The sequence below is a fragment of the Sus scrofa genome, chromosome 4 (assembly GCF_054392235.1).
Source record: "Sus scrofa isolate SSC_HxYL_T2T_F1_AM1 chromosome 4, Sscrofa_HxYL_maternal_Yorkshire_Landrace_v2.0, whole genome shotgun sequence".
NCBI lineage: Eukaryota > Metazoa > Chordata > Mammalia > Artiodactyla > Suidae > Sus > Sus scrofa.
The window spans coordinates 126,935,573-126,954,005 of NC_139386.1; the positions used below are offsets into that span (position 1 = coordinate 126,935,573).

General features: G+C 38.9%; 1 long non-coding RNA gene across 2 annotated transcripts in view; it reads right to left on the minus strand.

The window, feature by feature from the left end:
* LOC110260376 (uncharacterized) overlaps positions 1-18,433 on the minus strand; it is an 878,819-nt gene that overhangs the window by 392,272 nt on the left and 468,114 nt on the right. Inside the window, exon 1 of one of the 2 annotated variants that reach the window (XR_014844695.1) lies at positions 16,183-16,539. The exons of the other annotated variant lie outside the window; for it this stretch is intronic. This is a non-coding gene — a long non-coding RNA (uncharacterized LOC110260376). Of the gene's footprint in view, positions 1-16,182; positions 16,540-18,433 lie in introns of those variants that run through there. 2 annotated transcript variants of the gene reach the window in all.

Consider the following 18,433-nt stretch of genomic DNA (forward strand, 5'->3'; position numbering starts at 1 on the left):
CTTTAAGAAAGTGAGGTGGAAAGGAGAGGACATTCTGGAGATGGATGTGGAGACTAATTAATATTACTCCTTAATATCCACATCACATTGAACTCAATTTCAAACAAGGAAATTAATAAAATAACGCATGTATGATAGAGCACAGTGCAAGGTATGCACTCAATAAATGTGAGATTTGAATCAAATCCAAGCAATTGAAATATCAGATAAAGAACTGCAATTTAGGGAAAAATTAACCTCAGGAAAAATATATTTCAAACATTAGATAAAGTATTCAAAGTTCATTTTACTCTCCTTTGAAAACATAAGATGGAGGAAAGAGTGATTTTTTAAAATCTGTCTTAATATAAAATACCAGAATATTAGGATTTTTGCCCCAAAGCATATTATTTTACAGAGGCTAACAAATTCGAGCATAAAGTGTTTACTAGGGGGCTTGTTCAGTGATAAAATATTTCCCCCTCGGAAATAAAAATGATTATGAAAGGCAGTTAAGAGCTGTAATTGGATGCTGTAATGTGTGGCAACATGACCACATGACTTAATCCAAGAGCATATGGTCAATTGTGTGACCCTGCTTGACAGACAGGAAGTTGTTATAATCCATGTCATTATTTGGAACTGCATCTAAAGCACACAACCCTATTACCCTGCTCAACAGAAACATGAAAGAAGGAAATGAAAAGGATGGTGGGAACTAATACATAAAATTAGTGAGTATCATTTACCAGGGCTTTTGCCCTTGAAATTTACTGTAACCTAGAGAGATTCTGTTGTGTGAACGGCCCACAGGATGGGGGAGGGATTCAGGGCAGACTTCCACCCAAAACTTCGAGACTGATAATGCCACACACACATCAAGAAGATACGAAAAGGTTTATTAGCACATCGTGAGGCTTTCTGGAGAAAGCAAAGTGGCCCCCGAGCAACTCCAAGCATGGCTTGAAAAAGCAGGGGAAAAGCCATGTGCTGGAACCTTCAGCCTGACAGAACCTCTTAGACATCATAAAAACTCTTGAGTCTTGGTGTTTCAGAGGTCCAGCCAGGCCGAGTGTTCAAGCACACAGTTTAAATTTCCCACAGATGCCAAAGGAAGGATGGCCTGAACTTTCTCATGAGCTCACCCAGAGGTGGAGCAGAAAGGAAAAGAAGTGAGGCTTAAAAGCTGTCAGCAACCACACACGTGTGTTTAAAAAAAGGAGTCAGACACTTTATTGCAAAAGCTTTCAATTTATATTAGCAGCAGTTCGAATTTAGGTAGATGATGGTGAAAAGCTCTTTAAATATCTTCTAAGATACCTCTCTGAATCCAACGGATAATCTCTGAAGTCAGGTCATTTCCAAAAGGTAGTAAAGGCAGTTCACTCTACTCCTAGACACTGAAGGCTTCAGATGTCGTTTTTGAAGTGAAGAAACGGAGAGACAGAGAGAGAACAGTTTGTTTTATGAACACCATTATCCACGCGATTTTTTCAATAAGCATGGATTGGAGTGTCTGGCTGTTTCAGGTGAGGCTGATGAATAATACACTGGCCCTGTCCTCAAGGAGTTTTTAGTCGACAGGTGGAGAGTACATTCATAAATAAATAATATCCGTACCGGCAGTGTTAGGAGCAGAAACGAAGGACAGAAGGAGCAGGCAGTTATTCACTCTGTCCTGAGGGCTGAAGAAATCATAAGAGGAATTCTTGAAAGCAAGATTTTCAATGATGAATGCAAGATTACCAGGCAAATAAGAAAGCAAAAGGATTTGAGGCAAAGAAAAAAAAACACCATCGTCAGGCGATGAAGGTATAAAGCGCCCTGGCATTTTCAGGCAAGTATAGGCAGTTCAGTAGCACTGACGCATAAAATATAAAACATGTGGTGACCAAAGATGAGACTCAAAGTGCCAGAACGTGGAGGAAATGGCCTGTCGTGGGAAAATCCTTGCACTTTATCCAATAGTTCAAAAGCTTTCAACTTCTTTGATCGCAAATTCCTAGACATGCAAAAAATTTGATGATTATTTCCCAGAGTAGATACGTAATTTCCTAAATGATTTACAGGTATTAATAATGCCTTTCACAGATCTTAAGGTATAGTAAACAGCTACGACAAGTTCATCATTAATGATATTCCTAAGTTAATTCAACTCAGTGTGGCTATCACCAAGACAAACTACCAATTTCCATTCGGGGAAAAATAATCACCTGAAAACAGGAAATAATTAATGGAACTGAAAGTTTAAAACAGAAGATCTAGCCGACCATTAAAATGGCAATTTCAGGAGCTTGAAAATTCTCCTGGAAACAACCTGAACATTTTTATAGGTTTATTAACCCTTGATAATAATTTTTATTTCTTTTCCCGTACAACTTGTGTGATGGTTAATTTTATCTATCAAGGTGACCAGGCCATGGGGGCGCCTGGATTAAATGTTACATCTGGATATCTCAGCATCACACAATCCGTCCACTGAGGGCCGGAAGAGAACAAGGATTCTACTCCCTTCCTGCCCGCCTGCTTGAGCTGGGACATGGGTCTCCTGTTCTTGGACTTGGATTTAAACCATCAGCTCCCCTGGTCCTCAGGCTTTGGCACTCAGACTGGACTTATACCACTAGCTTTCCTGGGTCTCTAGTTTGCAAATGGCAGATCATAGGACTTCTCAGCTTCCATAACAGTCTGAGCCGATTCCTCATAATAAATCAATCTTTCATATATGCTATTGATTCTATTTCTCTGAAGAACGCTAATACAAACCTATACGAGCAAACTACCTTCCCCGACAGAGAGAAGAAAATCTGCCTTATGCATCTAAGTAGATATGGGTCTTATAAGGCTTGGGGCTTATACAATTTAGAGAGCACTTTTAATGAAAAAGCAGACAAAAATGCTATTTCTACAAATTTTACAATATGATCATGTAACACTTTGCCTGGACCACACTCCTGGTCTTTGCGAATAATTCCATCTCTGGTGCTGCCTGTATCCTGAACTCTTTGGAGTGATGGCCACCTGCCCCCTGGTTGATCATCCAATTTAAATTCATGAGGAAGTTGAGTTCTTTGAAGATCTAGATCATCAGTACAGTGAAAATTCTCCTGTCACTAAAAGAAGAAATAAAACACTTAAAAAATAAGTAACAAAAAATATCTGGGCTATACTTTATTTTTAGGACTATTTTAACAGCATTGCCCAAGGATTAAAAATGAAAACGTCAGAGATGGTGTCAGCAGCAGGTCTAACAACACCAGTGTGGATTTCCTAAATGTACTGCAGCATTGCACCATACAGTTGGGATCTAAGGTCATATTAGAAAACTGCTTAGAAGCCATTTCTCCTCCAACTGTTTGCAAGTAATGAATGTTTGGGTACATACAATATATTAAATTTGCAAATAAATATTTGCTGCCAACTCTATGCACCGGTTCCACGCAATATGTTCAATAGCATTTAAGGCTAAACCCACAGCAGGAGAGTTTGGCATCTGGTTCACTCCATCTAAAGCAATCCTAGAGAGGAGAGCTTTCCAGCTTAGACATGAATGAGCAACATAATATAAACTTCCACTTAAAAACAAAGCATGCAGCATTTGAGCATGTATATATCGAGCTTTGTATAATATATTTTTTGAATTTCCATTTTGTTCCACACTTGCACTAGATATGTGGTGCTTAAAGAAACTTCTGCATGACTATGCTTTTTGCTTAAATAAATGATAAATGACATGTCTGTGGTGTTACTTTTTCCCTACCAAAATCACTTAATAACTGCTATTTTACCAAATGTCCATGTTAACAGCTGCTGTTCCCCTCCCCCCTGCCATGTGGTATCGGTAACCAAGAAGCGTAGCCAAACACAAGCACATACTTACTATGTGAAAGATTGTTTCTACACTAAACCGGGATTTGCCATCCAGTCCACTACTGTAAAATTATTCACACCTCTGGGTTGAAAGACAAAGACAAGGGACAGGACTTATTGTAACATCTAAGTGTGAATTATCCTAGAGCAAATTGGAAGCAAAATTTACATCGTACCATAATTACTAATGGGCATGCTCAAGTACTAACAAGATTCTTGGGCTTTACTGGACAATTGTCTTCCTCTGGGACTTATCAAAGCAAAGGAGAATAAGCTATGTCATGGTTCCACTTTTACCCAAGGGCCACTATGAAAAAGAAACTACTATGAGTGCATGCTGATGCTTGTTGGGTAAACACTCTGCTTATTCATTAATGAAAGTGATGTCACCAATGAGCAAATAACCTGCTTTATGGAAAACTACTTTTCTATTGATCAAAGAGGTTACAACCTTTTGGTGTTATTTCGACTTAACAAAGAGTTCCAATGGCTTTATTTCTACATAGAAACAAGTAAAGCCTCATAAATGTTAGTTTCACGTGACTCTCCAAATCTTAAAGAGCGCTCATTTCACCTTACAACATCACCAACAGGATTCCTTCTTTCGTCTTGCTTGCTCCTTTTATTATCTAGGTTTTTATCAAATTTTATTTTCCTCCTTTTTAACAATGATACTCATCTCTTAATTTTCCTTCAGATAGGTTTTCTCTTTCCATGACATTAATTTTTATTACTTCCATCTTATTTTGTGCATGTATTTTAATTGATTTCAATCCCCACCCCCACACTGTAGGGGTATCTAACCACCTAAATCTTTTTTTATCTTCCACCAAGTCAGCTCTTCTTTGAAAGTGTCAATGATTGACAGCAAAGACTGCTGAGGGTGGTACTGAGTCAGCAGAACCATCGTAAGATGAATAAACCACGGGAATGTCAAACGTGGAAGGAAGAGGATGCTGAAATAATGGACTAAGCTAAATAACAAAAAATGTAGTTGATTAAAGCTGAGTTTTCTGAATTCTAGGTAGTCATAGCTATGTTTCGAAGAAACAAATATTCTCTTTAAAACTGTACACTTAAAACATGGCTCTATATTATGTTACAAGTTGTTAGTTCAACTCATATGCCACCTGAAACCTGCAACTTTGTACTTTTAAAATTTTTGCATATGCAACGTGTATTAGTCCTGTTTTAGCCTCATGGCAATCTAACATATGTCTGAGCAGATCCTTCAAAGAAAAGATAGATTTAAGTGAAAAGACTCTTTTGAAAGCCTTGTGCTTATTCAGGTGATGAAACAACGTCATGAATGTCACATTGTTCATGACCAATTGAACATGGCAGAGCTCTTGCAGGGATTAAATGCAAACTTTTCCTATTTACCTATGTCCCTAATCTATAGGATTACACAGAAGGCTATTGTTTTCTTTAACAAAAGTATACAGAAAGTTCTTGTATAGAAAGGTGACAGAAGAAATATTTAAGAAACTTTGACATGTGCCCTAATCGCCTATCTACTAAAAACATCAGAGAAGCTTTAATAATACATCAGTCACTTTATATTTTATGTTAGATCCTAAAATTGGATCCTGAAATTCAATGGAGACAGCTTTCATTTACTGAAGAAAAAAAAAAAAAGTATAACTGAGGCAAAGTTTTTAGGTATTCTAAATACGCAAATCTAATATAACATGACAAAATGGTCTATCACTTAAATTTTATTATCCCATATTATAGATGAGGAAACTAAGGCTAAGCAAGGCTAATTAATATATCTGAATGAAAATTAATAGTAAATAATGGAAAAAAGAGCAAGTAAAGTTTCAATGACATATTCAGTTAATATCTACTAGATTGAAAATATTGTCCCGTTTAAAGCCAATTTAAACTTTTTTATCTTGAAATTTAATCTTGGAGTCTGTGTCAGATTGGATTACTCCTGAGAAATTGGTCCTGTCAAATTTGTCTGGCTAAATCATGCAGTAGGAACACAGAGTACCGGACCCACCACCCAGGCAATGTGACTATGTTCTGGCAGTCCTTGACCAATCCAAACAAATAAATTTTTCAGCACTGGCCAAATGGATGCAGGTTTAACATGTCTGTTAATCACAACAGGAGCTTTACCAGTGAAACATAAATTTTGTTTTACTATCACAGAGACTTTTACATGTAAGCTGTTCAGCAGGGAACTCATTTTAGATTCTAATCTCTGTGGGAAATGCAGGCAAAGTCCAAAGAGAAACCAACCAAGCACAAGTTAAGGACTGTATAAGTGGATCCTGCTAGGCCAGGGAAGCAGGTGTCCAAAGGGTTTGGGTAGCCTGATAAGGAGTGGGTGGATTTGTGAGGAGATCAATTAATTGAAGAAAAAGTCCCGAGACCACCTACTGCTTGCATTCTTAATACCTAAATCTATCCAGAGTTCGCCATTCATCAAAAAAGGTAGGCATTTGCCATGCTGTACAGTGGAAAAATAAATTAATTAATTAAAAAAAAAAGGTAGGCATTTGACGTTTGCAGCCATACGGACGGACCTAGAGATTATCATATTAAGTGAAGTAAGTCAGCGAGAGAAAGACAAATATCATATGATGTCATTTATATGTAGAATCTAAAATATGATACAAATGAACTTATTTACAAAACAGAAACAGACTCGCTGACAAAACAAACTTATGGTTACCTAAGGGGAAAGCTGGGTGGGAGGGATAAATGAGGAGTTTGAGATTAGCGGACACAAACTAGTATATATAAAAGAGATAAACAGGAAGTCCCCATTGTTGATCACAGATAACGAGTCCAACTAGTATCCATGATCACGCAGGTTCGATCCCTGGCCTTGCTCAGTGGGTTAAAGGATCCGGTGTTGCTGTGACCTGTGATATAGATCCCAGAAGCGGCTCGGATCCTGTGTTGGTGTGGCTGTGCCTGTAGCTCTGATTCAATCCCTAGCCAGGGAACTTTCATATGCTGCAGGTACGACCCTAAAAAGCAAAAAACATAAATAAATGAAAGAGATAAATAGTAAGGACCTACTGTATAGCACAGGGAACTATATGCAATATCCTGTAATAAACCATAATGGAAAATAATATGAAAAAGAATATGCATACACATGCATAACTGAATCTCTTCACTATACATCAGAAACTAATGCAACATTATAAATCAGCCAAGCTTTGATTAAAACAAAATTAGGCATTTTAATATATAAAAACTAACTTAGATATTAAAAAATAAAAGTAAACAATATTTTAATGAGCAAAAATACGAGTTAATTCACAAAAGGAAAACTATAAGAATCATTTATGAATTAAGAACAATATTGCTTCACTGGCCATTAAAGAAATGCAGATCAATTCACTGCAGCACTATTCACAATAGCCAAGACATGGAAGCAACCTAAATGTCCATCAACAGATGAATGGATTAAGATGTGTTATATATATGCAAGTAAATACTACTCAGCCATAAAAGAATAAAATAATGCCATTTGTAGCAACATGGATGGAACCAGACATTCTCATACTATGTGATGTAAGTCAGAAAGAGAAAGGCAAATACCATATTATATAACTTTACCTGGAATCTAATATATGGCACAAATGAACCGATCTACAGAAGAGAAACAAACTCATGGACACGGAGAACAGACTTGCCAAGGGGCAGGGGGGAGGGAGTGGGATGGAGTGGGAGTCTGGGGTTAGTAGATGCAAACTATTACATTTGGAGTGGATAAGCAATGAGATCCCGCTGTATAGCACAGGGAACTGTATCTAATCCCTTGCGATGGAACATGATGGAGGATAATGAGAGAAAAAGAGTGCATGTGTGTATATATATGTACGTATGTATGCATAACTGGGTCACTTTGTTGTACAGCAGAAATTGATAGACATTGTAAATCAACTATAATAAAATAAGAGCTAGAAGGGAAGAAAAGAAATGCAGATCAAACAATGGCATACCAATTGTTGCTTATCAGACCAAAAAAAAAAAAATAAACAATTCTCAATGTTAGTCATACATTTCAAATTGAAAAAGGCATGACTTCTTGTAAATAATTGGACACCTGCAGCAGCGATTTCTCTTGCTATTTAGCCAAAGAAAATAACTAAATGAATAGGCAAATGTGTATGTGTACACATCTTCAGCTAGCATTGTTTATAAAAGAGATTTCTAAATATCCAACAGTTTAGGATTAGTTCAATACATTTTAGAGCATCTGGATAGTTATCATGTAGCCATTACAAATGATCATGAAAATCATTTCCACGAATATACATAGAAAGATGACCCAATGCACTATTAAGTAGACCACATTTTCAGAAATATGTGGATTATGATCCATTAAAAAAAAACTTATCTATGTAATATGCACTTTACAGAAAAGAATCTGGAATGACTTAGCCAAACATTTCAGTGATTATCTCTGAAGACTGAAGTTATTCACAAAATATCCTTTCTTTGATTATCTGTGTCATCTAAGTTTCTGCAAAAAATACCTATGGAATTTATAATAAAAACTATTTATTGAACATTTAAAAATCAGAGTCATTTATGAAGTTACATGTATACAAAGGGTTTAGGAGTAAATACCTAGGATTAAGCAATAATTAAAAAAAAAAAACAAAACTATATGGTAAAGGTGTTCCAAGTTAGAATTTTTATATTCTAGTCCAACTTTCCAACGGAAGAAACTTTTCTTGTAAGCAGAAGATATAAACTAAGGTCTAACATTCATTTTCAAAATCATTGAAAGAAAAGGTAAAGTATAATCCATATCCTAAAACCCAATGAGATTCATATGCTTCAGATACACAAATTCACCTAGCTTTGGGGAGTGTCTGCTGTTTGTCGCACATGCTTCTTTTGTGAATATATTTAAAGCCCTGAGAGAAGAGGTAGAATTATCATCCCTAATTTCTTAATGAGAAAAAAACCCAGCTGTATCAGAGTAACTACTGAATATACCGTACAGCAGTATCTTAAAGGAAGTGGCCCTTTACTGCTTCAGCAATTCACAGAACAGTCTTTGAAGGTATTCAAAACCAGATTCCTCAGTCCTACCTACCTCAGACCTACTGCATCTGCATCACCTATGCTATTTGAATTTTTAAAGACATAAGGTAGAAATATCTCTCTAATCTAGATTTTTCTTTCCTGAGACACTGATTATCTTTAAGCAAGTGTGGTCATTAAATCTAGCAAGAGGGGTCTGGACTCTGAGCCCCACCTTTAGTGGGCCCTGCATTTCTCTACCCAAAATTAAATTTCTTAGGGAATATCCCAATTTACAGCTCTGGAAAAATGCAAGAAATTAGCAGGCTATTCACAACTGTTGCATACGGTGGCTCAGAATACTTTTTGATATAAATAATTCAATAGAAATCTTCTCTTTTCTCATTTGGAAAGTATTTTTGTCAAATTAGAGGGGCATAATTTATTTAAAATGCGAATTGATTTGAACTTTTAGATATTTGGACATGTATGAGCTTCCATGTGTAGGCTTGCCCTGGAATCTATAAATGCTAGAGTTGGGTTTGCTCTTATATACAATGTAAATCTGATCATGCTTCCAGTTTTTTCAGCAACCCAAATCTAATTTTGTGATGTCCAACCTTAATCAGAATGAAGGCTATCAACCTACCCTTCTGAACACTGACTTTCTTATCTTGCCTAACTATCCTAACTTGATTTTTCTATTCCCCCCTTAGAAAACTTCTGCACTGATTTATCTATTGATATATTGACATAGTGAGTCATAATCTTACTGAATTCTACGTATTTTTGTGAGCAACTATAAAAATTTTTAGAAATGAAATTGGTTAAAAAGAAAAGGAGGGGAAGCAGAAAGGATAGGAAAAAAAGGAGAAAGGAGGATTTATCTAAGGTCCGTTCTCCATAAAGTAAGAGAGGACAAATGTGAATGCAGTTCTATCTGCAATTTCAATTCCAACATATCATATTGTCAGTGAGATTTTATAAGCAAACGTAATTATCAAAGGATATACTGCAGTATGATATGAAGTTATTTTTCCAGATAAAGTGAAATGCTAATTCTTAAAACAGACATTCTGGGAGTTCCTGTGTAGCTCAGCAGGCTCCTGTGAACCTGACTAGTATCCATGAGGATGCAGGTTTAAACTCTGGCCTCCGTCAGTGGGTTAAGGATCTGGCATTGCCATGAGCTGTGGTGTAGGTCGCAAACTCAGCTCAGATCCCACATTGCTATGGCTGTAACAGGCCAGCAACTGCAGCTCTGACTTGACACCTAGCCTGCAAACTTCCATATGCCACAGGTATGGCCCTAAAAAGGAAAAAAAAAAAGTGAGACATTTTATGAAAAAATAATTTCCAAAACCTGTTAGCATTCATATGCTTTAGGATCATCATTATAAACATCAATTATTGTTTATAATTATATGCAGGTGATTTTAGCCTTTCAAACATTTGATTTTTTCATAGAACTATCAAATTCACAACTTCATTCATGGATTAATTCAACAAAATACTTATTGAGCACTTAATGGTACTTAGAATGCAGCAATGAACAGTAAAAGGCAACAATCCTTGTTCTCATTTGGCTGATTTCCTGTTTCCCTAAGGGGAATACAGACATTAAGAAAAAAACATTTGGAAAATAAGTACATATAGTACGCTACATGGCAGTTAGTATATAAAAAAAAAAAAAAAAAAAAAAAAAAGCGGAGAGAGGTAGGAAAGACCAAGAGTCCTGCGGTAGCCAAATAGGAATTCGAATTTTAAGTAGAGTGGTTGGGTAGGTCTCACTGAGAAGGTAAGAGCTGAACAAAGCCTTGATGAAGGTGATGTAATTATCCAAGTGGATCTCTGGGAAAAGAACATTCTAGACAAAAGTAACAGATGACGGACAAGGCAGGAACAGAAGGGAGCCATGGAATAAGCATCAAATGGGCTCTTTTATTCACCAGCTGATCAGGGATGATATTTATCCTCAGCAAGGTGTTGCTTTCTGGCTTACACGTGCGGTAACACAGGCGAGGGGGTCTGCAGTGTGACCACTCACGTACCGTGGCCGTGCCATGCGTGCCACTCTTCCAGAAGCCAGCGGATGACGGGGCTCCGTGAGCTTGCCTACCCAGCCCAGCCTCAGTCCCGGTGAATTCTTTTTTTTTTTTTTTTTTTTGTCGTTTTGCCTTTTCTTGGGCCACTCCCGCGGCATATGGAGGTTCTCAGGCCAGGGGTCCAATCGGAGCTGTAGCCGCCAGCCTATGCCAGAGCCACAGCAACGCGGGATCCGAGCCGCATCTGGAATCCACACCACAGCTCATGGCAACGCCAGATCCTAAACCCACTGAGCAAGGCCAGGGATCAAACCCACAACCTCATGGTTCCTAGTCGGATTCGTTAACCACTGCGCCACGATGGGAACTCCAGTCCCAGGGAATTCTGCTCTGCAGCCCCAACCTCTCTGAAGTCTTCATCGCCCAGTTTCTCTGTAGGCAGCTGGCGGGGAGGGTGGGGGGGGCCGCAGAGCCAGCAACAGAGTTGCATGCAGATGAGGAGGCTTATACATACACTCTGAAAGGATTTTCTTTTTTCTTTTTTGGCCTCACCTTGGGCACATGGAAGTTCCTGGGCTAGGGACTGAATCCGAGCTGGAGCTGTAACCGACACCATAGCTGCAGAAACACCAGATCCACTGCACTGGGCTGGAGATGGAACCCAAACTCCACAGAAACAAGCGGGATCGTTAACTCCCTGTGCCACAGCGGGAACTCCTGAATGATTTTCAAGGTCTTCTCACTCATGTTTTCCAGGTAAGTAGGCTCCTGAGGAAGAGGTTTAAATGTGATGGCTGTCCTCCAATTTTTCTGACACATCTCTGTATTTTTCATGTCCAACGAGAGAAGTACTGGAACACCGTGATCATCATTTCAGAATCCCTGGAACGTATGTAACCTCTCTCTCTGGTTGCTTGGAACAGAAGGAGGCACTTCATAATTGCAACTTTGTACATTATGCTATGGCTCTCTGGGAACAGAACTCTACCTTGCACCCTGAAGGTCTGTTTCGCAACACTGAGTCATCAAGAGTGGACGAAATTTTCCGAAATACATTCATGAATTGGGAGACTGTCTATAATATTTATTTCTCATGAGAATGTTTTATTGTTTGCTCCTATGCTAGCAAAACTGCTGCCACCTACAGCCTTCTCTCTTCTCTTTCCTTCTTTGTTACTTGCTGTTTATAATATGGGGAGAGTTTTAGACAGGAAGGCAGGAGACCTGCTTGTGGTTTATTTTTGTTTTTAATTCATTTTTTAATCTCAGACAAACCGCTAAACTTCTAAAAGACATCAGACTCTGCCACCATCAAATATGCAACTTGGGCATATTAACTTTGGTATCTGAGATTAGTTTAAGCAGAGGACATTTGAAATTGGGAGAAACCAAAAGAAGGGGGAGGAGGTGGGAAGAGAGTGAGAGGAGAAGAAGAAGAAAAGAGAGAGAGAGAGAAAGGGGGGGGAGGGAGGAGGGAGGAAGGGGAAGAAAGAAATCCTCTTAGACTTTTAGAATTTCCCTTATCTGACTAGGAACATCAGCTTCTGCAAAGTAAGGCTGCCATAAATTCCTCTTCAGGACAGATCTACCCGCAAAGGGAGAACATGAAGAAAACCTACCCGAATCCTTTCTCCAGGGGAATTTTATGGCTGTGAAGGAGATGGAGAAAGGCCGCTTGTATTTGTGTGGGCAAACAGTATCACCAACTCTTATCTCCTGTTTGTCCTCCGTTTTTCTTAACAACAACCCAAATATTTTGGTTTGCCTTTCTGCTTGCTCTTCTTCACCTTTTAAGACGGTGTGTAAGCCCGAAATTTTAACCATCCCTCTGACTTACTCATCAGTGGGTTCCCTCCTGTGTGAGTTGCTTGTAGCAAGGGCTTTTCTTCGATTAATCTGTCTTGTCAGTTTAATTTGCAGCATCCTAAAATGAACCTAGGACAGGAAGGACAAGTTTTTTCTCCTCCAACCGTTCTTTAAACCTTAGTTCCCGTAAACCTATAATGGGATAATAACTAACTCGCTAGATTATTTTGAGTACTACAGAGATTTACAGGAAATGATTGAGAATGATTCAGTCTGTACCGAACAGGTAGCTAGTTTATTAAAGACACGAGTTTTAGAAAAATGAAATGTGATGCGGGAGTTTTTATGGTCCTTGGAAAAAGATCTAATTTGATCATAAAATAGCATTATTAATTGCCATTAGATTAGTATTCTTGCTCCTAGAAAATGCCTGGTTTCAGACACTGTTCTAAAGACCAAACGCAGAGTGATAATATGTAGCCCAAACTGGGCATCCCTGAGTAAGTATTATTAGTAAAACAAAAATACAGGAGAAATTTAGTGCCTCCAAGTTTGTTCTCATCACAGCGGGACTACTGTGGGAAATCTTCTAGCCGCTCTCCCTAAGATGCAAAACCTTGGTGATTACAAAGGGAATAGCTGAACTCCACAAAACTGTTGTGTGTTTACCCTGTAATAAAACATTCTGGTTGTTAAGGAATTGTCTTTCTCTCCCATCCTTTCTCAGCTTGTCGCTACCTCTGGAATAGAAATCATAGAGCAGCACAGTCTCCTGGTAGAATCTTTGAATTTTCACATCAGTGTTGAAAATTATATATAAGACGTCATCAGTTAATAGGCTTATCCCCCCCACCCCAATTTTGCATTCCTCTTTGATTTATTTTAAAATAATTCTTTGGTTTGCCCCTGGGAAGAAGGCTTTTTCGGGGGTGGGAATTTGTTTCATCTGTCTAGGAAGGCCTGCAAGAGCTCACTGGTGTTTCACATGTCAAAGTGAGGCATTTGCAAACCTCTCTCAGGATGAAAAGAGGGAACTATCCACAAAGGTACTGGGCTCCATCTGGTGTCAACTACTGACCATGAGAAAGATAAGACATCTATTGCTGAAACTAGAGACTTTTTTTGTTTGTTTTTACCTTTCTTTCAGTATTTCCTGCAAACACAGCAGTATGGAGGATGGTGGAAAAAAGAAAAGGATGATCAGAGAAGGGAGGAAGGCAAGGGGGTAAGAGTGAGGGGACCTGTCAAGGCTGGAAAGATAATCTCGGGACACATCTTAGGGGAAATCCTCCTTTTGAGTCCAAGTAAGCTGATAAAACGCCACGCTTTCTGGGCTGAGGGAGGGGGGAGAGGCAGAAACGCTGCTCTTTTGCCTTGGGAGTGATGGAACCTGAGGCTCTCAGGTGAAAAACTAATGAGTGAATCAAGTGAAATGCATGATTACATCCTCCACCACTTTGATTTGAGGGCAGTTTTTATTAAATCACAACCGCGATTATTGCTCATCCCCAAGCAAAGAGTAGGAAAGTGGAGAGCTTGTCCCCCAAGGAAAGCAAAACAGCAAAACCAATACAGCATCTTTTTTTCGGTGGGCACTGACTACTGCTGTCTACTTTCCAAAAACAGCATCAGTAGTTTAATATATATATAACTCTATATACATATATATATATGTATGTATAATAGTTTAGACTTAGATGTAGCTTTATGCCGATTTACATAAAGGTAATTCATTTCTTTGGTTCCAGAGCCCTCTCATACCTCTATCATATAAAGAAACACTTCTATTTGTTTTATACACATATGTGCATAGACATTCAAATACAAATATGAAAAACCCATTTGAAAGGATACAGAAACAAATGATTTGTAGCATCTGAGCACAAAAGCAGCATTTCACAGAGTACTATCCAGGGACAAGCTACAGTAGAATTACCTGGATATGTCTATTAAAATGCAAATTTTAGGTGGCTGCAGAACCAGTGAATCAGAATTTCTGCCCTGGGTCCTAGTTTGTGCCAAGGTAGGGCCTGAGGGACATTTTTAGCAAGCAAACCAGGTTATTCCTGTGTGCTTTCAAGTTTGTGAACCACTATCCCACACGTATCTTGTATCCTGGGATCTAAGTGTAGTGGTTAGTTGCTGTGTACAAATCAGCACACATTGATTAAGCACCGCATTAACTCTTACAAGTGACAAATGACAAATTCAGGCAGCCACAGGGAAAGAAGAATGCATACGTGTCAGAAGAGAATTCCTATCCTTGGTGCAGGTGTTGCTGGTATTGAGTTGTAGTCTGTGTTCCGTTATCACTGCACAGAGGAGATGAAGCAAGCTAGTGTGAATTCAGCTACAATGCACTGGTCTGAAATACCTAGGTTGGAGTTCCCGTCGTGGCTCAGTGGTTAACGAACCCGACTAAGAACCACAAGGTTTCGGGTTCGGTCCCTGGCCTTGCTCAGTGGGTTGAGGATCCAGCGTTGCTGTGAGCTGTGGTGTAGATTGCAGATGCGGCTGGGATCCCGCATTGCTGTGGCTCTGGCATAGGCCGGCGGCTACAGCTCCCATTAGACCCCTGGCCTGGGAACCTCCATATGCCGCGGGAGCGGCCCTAGAAAAGGCAAAAACACACAAAAAAATAAAATAATGAAATACCTAGGTCGAGAAATGGCACAAAATTGTCCCCCAGAATCAAAGCATCTGAGTTCTACTGCTGAATGCATTACTACCTCTTGCATTTATGAAGTACCTCTTGCATACGAGGCTTGTTTCGGAAGATTTTGTGTCTTCTATCCCCATAGGCATAAATCATAGTATTTTCTTTTGGTAAATCCGTCCCCAATCTGATTCTGGCAGTAGGAGTACAGGAGAAGTAACAGAAAACTCTGACCTTGGCTTTGTCAGAAAAGGAAGCTGCATGAAATATAATCAGAGATTATCTACAGGTTTTCTAAACTTTTCATTTTATGGGTGATGATAAATAATGAGATATATACTTATTAACCCAGCTGTAGATTCATGAGTATGTCCATTCCTTCCAAATCTTTTAAACGATGTGAGTTAGACATATTTAAAATAGGCATGTCTGAAAAATACCCCTCCAGCATAAAAGAAATTGCATGGTGATTATCTGGCAGTATGTTACACATACACACAGAATACATGTACAATATTATTGAAAGTCCAGGGCAAAAGGCCTAATTATATGCCATTATTAGATCAATAACTTCACTCAGTTTGACTTTAGGCACAAAGAGAATAGGCAAACACCTGAAATTCTGTGAGTTTTAAAGGAGAAAACTGATCATTCTGGAGGTTGAAAATGGTAAATGATGGCAGTGAGTAAAAATGGGAAATGCGAGACGGTAAAAGAATGAGCCATGGCCAGCTGAAGAGTGTTGAATGATTACATTATGCATATTTGAATTTACACTCTCTCCCTCAGTTATTCCTGCCACCCCATCCATTGTTCTCCTACCTTCCAGGAAAACAGAAATGAATAGCCAGACTCCTTCAAGAAGTGGCTTCTGTCCCCTTGTTCCTCAGTGCCATCTGCCTCATCAGGAAAGCAGATGTCTGATAAGGCAGCTATTCTGAGCACGTGGCAAGAGCAGGAAGACGCCTCTCCCCACCGGAGGATTTTTCCAGAAAGCTCTCGAAACCACTCTCCTTTGCCCTTCCACCTGCCACAATTGCATGAGTTCAGGTTTCTGCACTAAAGCCAACTTAGAGCATCCAATGAGCAAGTAGAATCACTAGGTTTAAATTCATCACTGGGGCTGGACCCAGAATGGAAAGGAAATTTCCATTTTGTTTGGCATCCATTCAGTACTGCAGAGAAAGAGGGATGTGAAAGCTTTTCTGCAGTTCAGCCTATCTCTAAGAATATCTAGAGATAAGGCTATGTTTAAATTACACAGAACTCAGTTTCCTTTTAACCAATGCCTGCTGAACACAGACACCAGCCCGTGAGAGAGAAATGATATGATCGCATGAATATTCTGAAGGGAGATGCCATATTTCAACTTTCTCTGCAATACTTTCAAATGCATCACACCGGTGGGGGGGAGGGAGGCTAACAGAGATGTATGTTCGAGTACATCCTATTGATATCAGACCTGAATAGAATCCTCAAGAGAAATGTTTTTCTTTAAGAGGAGGCTAATAAAAAAAGTGAGACAATTGGATGCCATCTTATGGAAAAATCTAGTAGGTGCCTGTCTTGTTCCCAGGGCACCCATTCATTTCAAAGAAGACCTAAAAGGAAGAGACTCAAAAGTCTGCATATACATGAAAAGAATTTGTGTGACCAGTCAGAGTACATTGTATTTCACTCAAACCTGTGTTCATTCCAAATGTTATTTTTCATTCCTTCCGGAATCTGAAGTTCAAGAGCGCTGAGTTAAGAACTAACAGTTCTGCTATGTAGCTTTGGTGAAACTATGCACACATGCACACATACACACACACATGCACATACACTCAAATGTACTAGATGCTAAGGGATATGGTTAATGGGATCCTTGGTTTATTTCTATTTGACTCATCAGTTTATTCTACACCAACAGTTCTATTCTTATTTATCACTATTGTTTGTATCTCTTCAAAACTGATTGCTCTTTCTTCCCAAGAAATTGTTTCCAAATGAACATTGGCCTTGCTTTAGCTTCTGCGACATTTTCTTCCAGTGGCTTGGATGGATTAGCCATAAGGATGCCTCTGACCTAGGAACATCTTAGAACATTTGCGTACAGGGCAAAATGTCCACAGGTGCAGTTAGTTATAACTTGTTGGCTAAGATTATAGCCATAGAATTCACACCCAGGTTCCAGTAGCTTTTCATTTCTAAACTTCTGGCATTGGTGAATGAGAACCTCTAGACAGATACGTAGTCCTAACAGCCTCATCAAAGTTTCCAGCTAAAGCAGTTTCCAGATACAGAACTGATTTTGACACCTTTTTGTTCTACCAGTTGAAAAGTATCAGGCTAACTAGATAGGAGAGTAAAATAAGGTCCACAATTGTTTGTCTGCAATTCCTGAATCCCCCACAGCTCTACAGACTAAATAAGCTGGGCTCAAATTTTGGCATTAAAGCTCAAATTTTGGCATGAAGCCTAACTGAGAAGAGACTATTCATAGATTTTGTTTATACTACTTAATGTGAGTATTCATATGTTTCTCCACAGAGATATTTATGCAATTGGTAATAGATGTTACCTCAGAACCTGGTAAGGCTATCATACAACATAGCATGTGATAGGATAGGATAGGATATAACATTGCATAACATAATTATTACCAGAAATAAATTAATTCCTAGACCCTTCTGGTCCAACACGTTTCAGATAAGGAGTTGGGAACTTGTACCTACTTTAAACACATTTTCCTCATAAAGAAATTAGACAACTTCCTGTAAGGTTCAATACTTCCCCCAGTGAACCTGAATAACACAGAGTTAAAGACAAAACAATCATAAAAGAGTCACTGATTCATCCATGTCTCATAGCCCATCTCTCTCATGGGGTGTAAAGCAAATTTCTCCTGATTTTAAGCTGAGATGTTGGCCACGATGTGGTGGGGGGTGGAGAAGAGTTTCGCTCTCTTTGAACAGTATGGACTCCTGGATCACCATGCCTGACAGAGATGCTACAGAGGGGTCCAGCAAGAGGGGTAGTATAGGATACTATCAAGACAAATTCTAAATGTACACCCCCAACTAGACTAGAC